The sequence below is a fragment of the Chrysochloris asiatica genome, unplaced genomic scaffold, assembly GCF_000296735.1.
Source record: "Chrysochloris asiatica unplaced genomic scaffold, ChrAsi1.0 scaffold00006, whole genome shotgun sequence".
Lineage (NCBI taxonomy): Eukaryota > Metazoa > Chordata > Mammalia > Afrosoricida > Chrysochloridae > Chrysochloris > Chrysochloris asiatica.
The window spans coordinates 2,547,126-2,559,403 of NW_006408524.1; positions in this window are offsets into that span (position 1 = coordinate 2,547,126).

Consider the following 12,278-nt stretch of genomic DNA (forward strand, 5'->3'; position numbering starts at 1 on the left):
ACTTCACTCTCTGCTTTAGTCCTCTGTGGCCATGTCACTGCCTCTGGGCCCAGGAGTCCCCGGGTCTTGCCGTACTGCTGGCCATGCATGTTTCCACCCGAGTTCACAGGAGTCTATTGAATGTGGTCGGACTCAGATCCCAACTTCATTGCTGTTTTTTGCCCCTTGTCCCCTTATCGGTGACCAACATGGTCACCAGCCAGACCACATGCCTGCTTGTTTATTCCCCTTGAGTTTCAGTCTAGGAAGGGAGTTTGCTCTGAGGGGTTTCAACCACTTGCCTTTATGGTTCCTGGGTGAACAACTTACTTTTTCTTGAAGTAATCAATCTGCTGTTATTGATTTGGGTTTTTCCTGACGGTCTTTCTTTCACAAAGTAGCTCCTATTCTTCTGGCCACTGCAGGCTGGTCTACTTGTCCTTTCCAGTGGAAATTTCCCACCTCAGACAATTCTGGATGGGGTTCTAGATTCCACCTATGGTCTTATGCAATGTAAAGGCTCCACAGGAAGCCTGTTTCACTGGGCAACTTCTAGCCCCCTTTAAGGTATTCCAATTAGTAGTAGGCTGAAGACTGACTTACAAGCTCTCTATTGTGATGTTTCTGTCTATTCCCACCCCCCCAGTGTTTATTTAACAATGGTAGGCAAGGGAAACCAAGATTCAAAAGACAGCCAAGCATCTTAACAGTATTCTAAACTGTTTCCTTCTTAAAGGAGAGACCTCATCAAAGTCTCCCTCTCTCCCATTGCCATCCCTCTTCACTGTGTCAGCTTATAGGAGGTACCCAGGACACTTTTCTCCAAATGGCCTGAGACAGTGATTTTACTGAATACCCAGAAAATCTGTCTCCAGAAGTTTTCCTCTCAATATTCCTAGGAGAGAGCTATTTTTAGTTGAATGTTTTGTTTTCTAAGGCAAATGATTGAGGTAAAAGCACACAGGGGTTTCATCTAATCAAAATACTCTCAGAAGTGTTTATTCTAGTCAGTGAGTTTGAGGAAGGAAATCACAGGTGATGTCTCCGGGTGCCGTTGGCCTTCACAAGGAGGCTGCGTACAATGCAGTAAGATGAAGTAGCCATGGCACAGACTTTGCCAAACAAGACTGCTGTGAGTCAGATGTGGCATTCCTTCAGCCCCATGTCCAGTCTGCTCTCAGCTTCATAAACAAACCCCTTCATGGACATTTAACCCTGGAGAGCCCTGGAGAGGTGCTAGGTGACTCCAGGGCCTGTTTTCACAACCCTGTGGATGTGCTCAGAGAAGCTTGTGCAGCACTTTGCCCTGAATAATTTTATGTGCACATCTAAGAAATACTTGATGTGGACAGATTTTGTCTTCCCTAAGTGACTGCTGAGTTGGTTTTTTCCTTGAAAGCATGTAACACTTGAGAAAGAGGTGAGGTCTGAATAAATTGAATGTATTACTTTATTTACTTCCTTCTTTCTATTATTGTCTCTTCCTTTGTCCATGAGGTTTTTTTTTTAAAAAAAATTAACTGTTTTAGTTCAACAGATGGGAGATTTGGATTGATTTCATCTTCTGCTTCTCTCGAATTCTTTAAAATGTGCTTGGTGGTTGAGAGCAAAAATCAAAACATTGCTTAATGGGTTTTCAGTGTATGTGGATGTAATTTTTATGACCACAAAATAGAGGGGGAAGATAACGTGGTTGGGTTTCTATGTGCCACTTGAAATGGTAGAACCTGATGCTAAGTGGACTGTGAAAAGTTCAGTGTGCACACTGTAATGCCTACAGTACCCACTACAGAAACTAGAAACAGAGATACTGTCAAAACCACAATTGATTTACACACTAGATTATTAAAAATACTTAAATAACCCAAACAAGGCAGGAAAAGGGAAACACAAGTATATAAAAAAAGGAGCATAAAAGTAAAAAACAAGTAATAAGATGGTAGCTTGAGATTCGAGTATATTAATAATTACATTAAGTATAAATGGTCTAAACACACTGACTAAAAGAGAATGTAAGCTTTGATTTTTAAAATGACCCAGCATTATGCTATCTGGAAGAAAATTGTTTCAAGTATAATGATATGCATAGGTTAAAAGTGGAGGGTTATAAAATAATACTATACTATGCAAATACTAAGGTGCTCTGGTAGCATAGTGGTTATGACTCAGGCTGTGAACTGCAATGTCAGCAGTTCAAAACTACTAGCTGTTCTGCAGGAGAAAGATGAGGCTTTCTGCTCCCGTAAAGATTTACAGCCTCAGAAACCCTGTACAGGTTCGCGATGAGTTGGACCAGCTCCACGGCACATAACCACCACCACCACCATGCAGTACTAATTAGGAAAGATGAAGTGACTTGACTGTATTATTTCCAGACAAAGGGGATTTCAGAGCAAAAAATATTCAGAATGACAGTACACAATGAATAAAAGGTCAAAGGTCAATTGACCAAAACAACCCTAAACGATCCACTCACCGGACACAGAAATTAATAATTGAAGCAAAAGCTCACAGAACTGAACAGAGAAAAAGACAAATCCACAATCATAGTTGGAGATTTTAATGCTTTTCCCTCAGTTACTTGATAGAATTGTTGTTAAGTGCTGTCAGGTCAATTCCAACCCATAACGACCCCGTATAGGGTTTCTAAGGAGCAGGTGGTGAGCTTGGATCACTGACCTTGCAGTTCAAATGACTTTGCAGTCTGATGCATTAACCCACAGTGCCATACCAGGACTCCTTGATAGAATAGTAGACAGAAAATCAGAAAAAAATATAGAGGAACTGAACAACACAAATCACTAACTAGATCTTTTCTACCACGTAAGTCTTTTTCTTTTTTAACCTTTTTTAGCTAGCTACCCTAGAAGTAAAAACAGATCTGTGTTGAAAGAAGTACAGCCAAAATGCTTCTTAGAAGCCAGGATGGCCAGACTTTGTCTCTTACACTTTGGGCATATTATCAGGAGAGACCAGTCCCTGGAGAACGATATCATGCTTGGTGTAGTGGAGGGTCAGTGAGAAAGAGGAAGACCCCAATGAGACGGATTGGCACAGTGACAGCAGCAACAGCTGTGAGATTGGTGCAGGACTGAGCAGTGATTCCTTCTGTTGTGTGAAAGGTCGCTATGAGTCAGTACTAACTGAATGACACCTAGCAACAACTGGCTACCCCAGGATGTAGTCCAACATTTCCCCAGGACTGCATTTCCTTTCCCATAGGCCTCTTTTTCTTGTTTTATTGCCTCTGAATGAAATTCAAGAGAAGGACAAGGAGGTCAGCATAGGGTTCTGCAGGGCCCAGCAGTAGAATGGTGAAACATCTCAGAAAATCATGACTGTGTCCACGTGGTTATTGGTCAGGTTCAGGAATGACATAGTGAAGGCTGAAGTTGGATAATGAACAACCTTAAAGCAAGACTAAGCAGACTTGCTGTGGTGCTATAGGATAAGCACTAGATTGCTAACTGTAGGGTTCCTGGTTCAAACCCATCAACTAGTCCTCAGAAACCCTATATGGGGTAGTTATGGGGTAGCAGGGTAGCTGGAGTCCTGGTGTGGCACTGTAGGATAAGCACTCAACTACAAGGTCAGTTTGAATAGCAAGGTCGGTGGTTCAAGCTCATCAGCTGCTCCTCAGAAACCCTATAGAGGGTTGCTATGGGTCAGAACCAACTCAATGGCACTTAACAACAACAACAACAACAACATGAGTCAGAACCAGCTCCACCTATCAAAAGCAACATGAAGTTGTATGCTGTGGTTAATGGTAAAACACTAGCAGTTGGTGCTTGCCCAGGAAACATCAAGACAAGTGGTCGGGTCCCCTCAGTGCAAACCCCCTTCCAAGACTAAGACTAAATGGGAATACACGCTGTGATTGGTGACCATGCTCGACACCGATAAGGGGAAGTGAGGGAAAAACAGCAATGAAGCAGTGAGCTAAGCCCTACAACGTTCAATAGACTTCTGTGAACCCGGGTGATGACCTGGTTGACCAGCAGTGTGGCAAGACCTGGGGACTCTTGGGCCCAGAGTCAGTGACATAGCCACAGAGGACTAGAGTGGAGAGTGAAGCATCCAGCTGATAAGAAGAGAGGGCATATGCATAAGAACACCCACACTTGCAGATAATACCCACTTATCCTGGCATCAGTGACTGGATGATCAGAGCTCAACCAGAAGTAAAAAGAGGAGGAAAAACACTAGCAGTTGGGAAGGACCAGAGCAGCTACAGTAGGTGCTAGCGTCTTGGAGGCTGTCTTTTTAGTCTAGACACGAGTTGATGGAAGTGTAAAGTCAGAAATGACAGCAGAGAAGCAAACGAGAGCGATGGATGGCCGAGATGTCTGGGAAGAATGAGCAGCAGTTTGACCAGGACTCCTGAAGAGTGATGAATGAATCTACAGTGAAGGGACAGTGGTCTGACTGCACAGGGAAGGGACAGCTATAGCAGGAGCAGACAGCAGGGGACCAGAGGCATTTATCATAGTGTGAGGGGCCCAGACTCCAGTCAGAGTGTGAGGTAGAGTCATGATGCCCCATTCTCTAAAAATGGTGCTTACCTTTAGATGACTGGCGTCTCTGCTGTGTGGCTCTAGTGGGCCTCCTCTGTGTTGCATCCAATGACTAATCCAAGTAGGAGTGTGAAGACTGACCTTTCTCTCCAGTTCAGAGCCCCTGGTGGAGTTTGCTGCCATCCCTGTTGTGAATGTACACCAGCTCCATCCTGCTCCCTTGCTTTCTCCCACAATCTTTATCTCAGCGGCACTCTCCACATGCTGGTCTCCTCTCACAGTCTCCTCTGGGATCACCCACCGTGCAACACTGATGAAAGATAAATGCCATCTCACACCTACCTCATGGAAATGATAAGCTAATTGCACACGTGTTATTTTCAAAATGGAGCTCAGGGCAAACCTGCTGCCTTGTAGTGAATTCCAACTCACAGCAACTCTATATAATAGTGTAGAACTACTTCTTAGGTTTCCTGAACTGCAAATATTTTGGGGAGCAAACCACTTTGTTGGAGAAAGATGAGGTTGTTTGCTTCCAACCCTGCAGTTAGCTGCCCAGTGCTTAACCCGCATCACCACCAGAACTCCTTCTAGAGCAAACAGCTGACAATTTTATATGGAGTCAAGTACCAGGCCCTAGGTAGGAGACATGGACCTCTTTGTCATTGATTGAGAGAAAGACACTTAGGGCCAGTTGCTTCATTTCACAGGCCTGCAAAAACAAAATAAAAACATAGCCATAGATTTATTTTGTTCATCATGGATTTGCAAAAGGGTGATAAGATCAAGCAAACAACCAAGTTAGCGTATGCAGGAGGAGGCCGATGTTAGAGAGCAGGTGGCCACAGAATGGGCAACCGGCGGAAAGAGATTGCCAAACGCAACATGAATGTTGGAAATACACATTTAATTGCTACAGAAAGTGCTGTGAGAATCAAAACTATATTTAGCTTGGAATGGCTTATTGGCAAAATATTGCAGCAGATGCCTGGGGGAGGCTTAATTGGAGGCATCTGCAGGCTCAGTTCCCAGAGATTGTGACTTTGGTGCAATTTAATTTTTATAAAATATAACAACTTTTACAAGATTGAGAACTATACTATAAGTCACTTCGAGTTGCTAGGGCAGCTATTTCTCTTCAAAATAAAATAATCTCTAATGATTCTGGAAAAAAAAATCTGGGTGAAGAAAGATCACTGCAGATGACATGTTCCATGCCATTATTTAATTACCTGTCACACTGAAACCCCTGAAAATTAAATAATTTTCTTTTCCTTCTCAAAATAAGTAAAGCATCAGTGAAGAAAATCGATTCCATCATTTCTAATGAGGATGGAACATTCTACTTGACGGTCATAATGTTCTCCAAGCGTATTTGCGTATATCGTGATAAACCATCTGTTAGATTGTTTGCTCAGCCTCTCTTCTCTAAGAATTGGCTTCTCACCCTCAGAGATGGCCCGCAGAACGTTTGACTCCTGACCTCAAACCCAGCAGTTGTGGTGGACACAAGTGGAAACTTGACCAAAACTACTGATGTTGAAATAGGGTGTTGAAGTAGAGGCATAAAGGTGTATGAAGCAGAGGCAGGCATAGGTCATGGAAAGCAGGCAAATTCTTCTAAAAATGAACTGTGAACACTGAGCTGAGTAGTCCTCTTCAACCCTTCATGCACCCTACGATGCAGAAAGCCATCTGGTTGGCAGAGAGAAGAGTGAGACTCCTGTGCAAACGGCAGAGCTGAGAGGTGACACAGGGCACCACCCGGGCCCAGGGATACCACTTCTTCTTGACCACAGTCCTCTCCCAGGCCTTTCTGATGTCTTCTCCTGAATTCTTTGAGAAGCTTGATTTGTTATGGTCATTACTGCCATCACCATTTTCACCCGCTAACCACGAGGTCAATTTAAACCTCAAGGTCAGTAGTTCAAACCCACCAGCTACTCCTCAGAAATCCTATACAGAGTCACTATGTATAGTCAACAACAACAAACTAGTTCAAGCTGGGGTATATAATTTAAAAAAACCCACACACACAATGTAACCAAAGCAGGTACTAGTCTCGGGACCTAGTCATAGGTCCTAAGAGGAAGTCTGGGATGAGATTCTTCCACGTCTGTCTCTGTTATGAGATGGGGCCACCACTGCTGTATTTCTGACTCAGACCTTTTCTCCACTCGGCAAGACTCTAGGATATTTGGTAGCAAACTATGTTGATTTCTTTCACCTCAAGATCAAGGTCGTTCAACTGAAATAATATAAAGAAAGTCAAGGTCTGACAAATGGTTGCCATTGAATTCCCTACTTAATCCCCTACTGCAGCTAAAGTTCAGGCAGAGAATTAGAAATAGGATCCTGGCAACTGGAAGAGTTTATACTGCAATATTTGAAGAGGCTAAAGGACCCCCAACTCCGAGGTCATTGCCAAACATATCCCTTTACTAAACCCCATCTCAGAGTCTGCTGATGGGGAATCCCTTAGAGGGCCATGGTCCTCAAACATCAGCACATTCCCTGGATATGCTGGAAAGGGGGCCACTGGGCCTTATCTGCAGTATATCAAATGGGGTCTGAGGATTTCCATTTCTAATACGTTCCCAGGAGTTTCTGGCATTAGTGTGAGACCACATTAGACATTCACTGATAATGAGGTAATAATCTGATGCCAATTCCCATTTAAAAGATAGCAATAACAGTGATGAGAATAGAAACACAGTCCAGAAACAAAGGAACAGTCTAGGAAGGAATAAGAAAGTTGCGCCTTTCTTTTCCATGTCCTGAGATCAAGAACCTAAAGTAGAACATGGACATGGGTGATGTCCCCAGGTGGGCAGTGTCCCTCAGTTATGACCTATTCTGGCAGTGCAGACATGTAGAAAACAAAACCAGACAGACTTTTTTCTCTTATCATTTTTAACATTACAGACATACATTGTTGTTGTTAGGTGCCATCGAGTCGGCACTGACTCATAGTGACCTTATGCAAAACGGAACGGAACACTGCCCGGTCCAGGCCAGTGTCACAATTATTTCCATGCTTGAGCCCATTGATGCTGCCACTTTGCCAGTCCATCTCGCTGGAGGTTCTTCCTCTTTTTCTCTGACCCGCCACCTTACCGAACATGATATCCCTCTCCAGTGACTGGTCCCTCCTGACATACACACTTTTCTTAGTTGTATAGCTTTTTGAATTTTTATTTTTAACCTCTATAGTACCACACCTGAGTTCTCATAGTAATATCTGTCATTACCATATTCACCCCTAAGCTAATTTTGTTGTTGTTAAGTGCTGTTGAGTACCAACTCATAATGGTCCAGTATAGGGTTCCCAGGAGTCCTGGTGTGTCGCTTGATCACAAAGTCAGTTTGAACTGTAAGGTCGGTGGTTCAAGCTCACCAACCACTCCTCAGAAATCCTATACAGGGTCTCTATGGGTCAGAACTGACTCGAAAGCACTTAACAACAACAACAATAGGGTTTCCAAGGAGCGGCTGATGGGTTTGAACTACCAACCTGGCAGTTCAAACTGACTTTGCAGTCCAGAGCATAAACCCACAACGCCACACCAGGACTCCCTACAGGGCCATACCAGGGCTAATTTTAGCACTCCTTCCCACTCTCTCTCCAAGTCCTGAGTAACTAATATCCTGATTTCTATCACTTCAAGACTCCTTGTGTAGCACTTTAGGATCTGCACTGGACTGTGAACCACAAGGTCAACAGTTCAAACCCCCCAACTGTTCCTCAGAAACCTTGTCCAGGGTCGCTGTGAGTCGGAATAGATATGACAGCACTTAATAACAGGACTAGTTTTGATTGTTCTTGAACATCACAAAACAAAGCCTACAAAACAAAAGTATGCATTCTTTTATGTCTAGCTTCTTTTGCTCAACATTACCTTCTGAGATTCATTCATGTTCTTGCAGGAGTCCCTAGTAGAGTTCTTTTGCTGCATGAAATATTGGTCTTTTGTTTGCTGTTTACTTCATATTTTGCAATAATTGTAAATTGACATGAAGTTGCAAAACTAGTACAGAGAAGTCTCCCGGAGCTTTCAGCTGTTCTCAACAATGCCAAGATGTTGACATGGATACGGACTGTGTGTGGTTCTATGCCATTCTGTCATATGTGTGTATTGTATAAACACCAGCACAGTCTAACGACCCAAATCTGGCATCATAATTCTAACATTATGACAAGGTGTCCTGGTGTGGCACTGTGAGTTAATGTGCTGGACTGCAAGGTAGTTTGAACAGCAAGTTGGAGGTTCAAGTTCATCAGCTGCTCCTCAGAAACCTTATACAAGGTTGCTATGAGTCAGAACTGACTCGATGACACTTAACAACAACTACCTCTTTATGATAGCACCCACTCTCCTCCCTCCCACCCCACCATCCATAGCCCCTGGCAACCACTAGTAGCTTCCCATCTCCACGGATTTGTCAGGGTCCTGGTGTGACACTGTGGGTTACTATGCTGGACTGCAAAGTTGGTTTGAACCACAAGGTCGGTGGTTCAAGCTTACCAACCACTCCTCAGGAACCATGTGCAGGGCCACTATGAGTCGGAATCGACTTGATGGCACTTAACAACAACAATAGTTTTGTCACTTGAAGAATCACACAGTAGTAACTTCAATGGGTTGTCCATTGCACTCCACAGAGTTCACCGTCAATCTTGCCTAGCCATTGTGCATACCAGTAGTTGGTTCCTTTCTACTGTTGAGCAAGAATCAATGGTATGAATGAACAACAGTTCTACTCAGGACATTTTAGTAGTTTTCAGTTTTTGTATATTACAAATAAAGCTAACATTCATGGGCTGTGTGTGGAGATCAGTTTTTATTTCTCTGGGCTAAATTTTTTGGAGTGTGATTGTGCATGTGTTTACTTCTCTAAGAAACTGTCCAAATATTTTCCAGAGTGACTGTATACCCCCACCAGCAATGTGTGAGAGACCTACTTTCTCTGTATCATTGCCAGCACTATTTGATATTAGCTGTATTTTTTATTTTAGCTATATTAACAGGTTTATAATGATATTTCAGGTAGTCTTAATTTGCATTTCCCTTACAGCTAGAGATCTTGAACGTCTTTACATGGGTTAATTTTCCTTTTCCATGAAATGTCTCATCTCATTTGTCTATTTTAAAATTAAATTGTTTATTTTTAATTGAAGGTTTGAGAGTTCTTTATATATTCTTGATACTAATCTTTTGCCAGATAGATGCTTTGCAAATATTTTCTCCCAGTTTGTAGTATGTCTTGACAGGATATTTGCATAGCTAAAGGTTTAAAATTTGATTAAGTTAAATTTATTTCTTTTTTTTTCCTATCATGGATCATGTTTTTTGTTTTGTATCTTAGAACTCTTCGCCAACCCCTACATCCCAAAGATTTTCTTCTAAAAGTTTTATAGCCTTATGTTTTTCATTGAAATCTATGATTCATCTTGAATTCATTTTATATAAGGTATTAAGCTTATGTTAAAAATTGCATTTTTGTTCCAGGACCATTTGTCTGTCTATTTAGATTGCATTCATCAGAATTTTATTTTACAAAAAGGAATAAAAGGACTTCTTTGGATGGAGAACCAAGAGTAGCAGCTAACCACTGGAGACTGACATACATGGTCACACCAACTGGAATCCGGTCCAGATCTGGAAGTGTCCAGAGTAGAACAAAAAACAGGACTGAAAATAGAGAATCAGAGATGTTCATCTATGATCAGGACAACTACAAAGTGAAGGGAGGGAAAAAGTATAGTTACAGAGTTCCAGGTGGTGAGGAGGTCAGGTAGATTTCAAGATAAAGCAGACTGCTTTGAAATGGAGAAGAAATTAATAAAGTACAGGGTAATCTCCTAGACTAAGAGGCAATCATTTGAATAGAACAAGGGGACACCGAATGGTTTAAAATTAGGAGAGGTATGAGCCAGGGTTGTATTCTTTCACCATACTTATTCAATCTGTATGCTGAGCAAATAATTTTTAAAAAACTGGATTTTATGAAGAAAAACGTGGCATCAGGGTTGGAGGAGGGCTCATTAACAACCTGCGATATGCAGATCATGCAACCTTACTTGCTGGAAGTGAGGAGGACTTAAAATATTGACTGATGAAGATCAAAAACCACAGCCTTCAATATAGATTGCCCTGAATGTAAAGAAAACAAAAATCCTCACCACTGGACCAATAAGTAACATCATGATAAATGGAGAAAAGATCGAAGTTGTCAAAGACTTCATCTTGCCTGAATCCACGATCAACACTCATGGAAGCAGCAATCAAGAAGTCAATGTAATATACTAAAAAAAATTTGTTGCACAAGAGCTCTTTAAATTGTTCAAGAGCAAAGATAACAGTTTGAGAATTAAGGTACACCTGACCCAAGGAATGGTATTTTCAATAACTTTATATGCATGTGAACGTTGGACAGTAAATAAGCACTATAGAAGTATTTATACATTTGAGTTATGGTGTTGGACAAGAATATCGAAAGTACCATGAATTGCTAGAAGAACAAACAAATCTGTGTTAGAAGAAATACAGCCAGAATGCTCCTTAGAAGCCAGGATGGCCAGCCAGACATTGTCTCTCATCCTTTGGACAATAGTCGAAGGGACCAGTCCCTAGAGAAGGACATTATACTAGGTAAAATGGAAGATCAGGGAAAAACAGATGGATTGGCAAGTGGCAGCAGCAATGGGCTCAAACTTAACCATGATCGCGAGGAAGGCACAGAACCGCACTGTGTTTCATTCTGTTGTGTATAAGGTTGCTATGTGTCGAAACAGTCTCGACAGCACCTGACAACAACAGTCCCTTTTACTTTTAACCTACGTAAGACCCTGTAGGATAAGCAGTGGACTGCTTGACTTAAGGTCACTGTTTCAAGTCTACCAGCTACTTGGAAGGAGAAAGACGAGGCTTCTGCTCCATAAAGATTTATAGCCTCAGAAACCCTCAATGGCAGTAACAAGTCTTTATTATTTAAAGTGGATTTCTTATTTACAACACAAGTTGAGTCTTGTTTTTTTTTTTCACTACTCTAAAAAGTTCTTTGATTTAATTGGTATATTTACACTGTTGTTGTTGTTGTTAAGTGCCATTAAGTTGGTTCTGACTTATAATGACCCTACATAGGGTTTCCAAGGAGTTGCTGGTGGGTTTAAAGTGCCGACCGTGTGGTTCGCAGTCCAGTGCTGGCCTACACCTTCACACCAGACGTCCAGTTATGCTTACAATTCACCTTTTGCTGGAGTCCTGGTGTGGTGCCACAGGATAAGCACTGAACTGCAAAGTCTGGGACCAGACTCGATGGCATTTAACAGCAACAACACACCTTTAGTATCACTTTCTTTCCCATGTTCTAGGTTTTGTTTTTTTCTCTTTCCATTACCGTTTAGAACTCCCTAAGGAGCTCTGTCTGGTAGCGTAGTGGTTACTAATCGGGCTGCTAACCTCAAGGTCAGCAGTTCGGAACTACCAGCAGCTCCGCGGGAGAAAGATGAAGCTTTCTGCTTCCCTAATGATTTACAGCCTCGGAAACCCTGTGCAGGATCACTATGAGTCGGAACCGACTCCACAGCACATAACAACAACAACATTGACCTTCAAATTCACTGATTTTGCCCTCATCACATCAAGTCTATTGAGTCTATCAGAGTCATTATTTATTCTTTATACAAGGTTTTTTTTTTTTTTTTTACCATTTTCTTTTGATTTTAGTTTACAGTTTTCATTTCTCTGATTATATTGCCCATCTGTTTTTACATGGTGT